The sequence below is a fragment of the Physeter macrocephalus genome, unplaced genomic scaffold, assembly GCF_002837175.3.
Source record: "Physeter macrocephalus isolate SW-GA unplaced genomic scaffold, ASM283717v5 random_2832, whole genome shotgun sequence".
Lineage (NCBI taxonomy): Eukaryota > Metazoa > Chordata > Mammalia > Artiodactyla > Physeteridae > Physeter > Physeter macrocephalus.
In genome coordinates, this window is record NW_021148118.1 from 9,816 (window position 1) to 10,123 (window position 308).

Here is a 308-nt window from a genome sequence, read left to right on the forward strand (position 1 = left end):
CAACTATGAAAGATAATAGCGGTTAATGACCAACTTCCGAGGGCGCGAAAAGAGGCTTACCCGAAGTTTTGTCCACAGTGTCGTCATCTTCCAGAGCGTGTCGCGCCAGGAGAAGCACCTACGCGCACACGATATCAACAGGCCATCAACACACGGATAAATGGGCTCTCTTTCTCTGTCTCCTCTTGTGCTGGACGTCCTTTTTTCCTCGTATGTTTCATTTCCCCTCTGAGGCTTCCATTGCTACTAGGCCTGTTCAACTAACAATGTGAACACACTGGCACTACTACGTTGCAACACTCCCTTCC

The 308-nt window shown here is 49.4% G+C and overlaps 1 long non-coding RNA gene across 1 annotated transcript in view; it reads right to left on the bottom strand.

The window, feature by feature from the left end:
- Positions 1 to 119, bottom strand: part of LOC114485734 (uncharacterized) — a 4,217-nt gene extending 4,098 nt beyond the window's left edge. Inside the window, exon 1 of the long non-coding RNA XR_003679065.1 lies at positions 61 to 119. This is a non-coding gene — a long non-coding RNA (uncharacterized lncRNA). The remainder of the gene's footprint in view (positions 1 to 60) is intronic.
- Between the last annotated feature and the right edge of the window lie 189 nt (positions 120 to 308).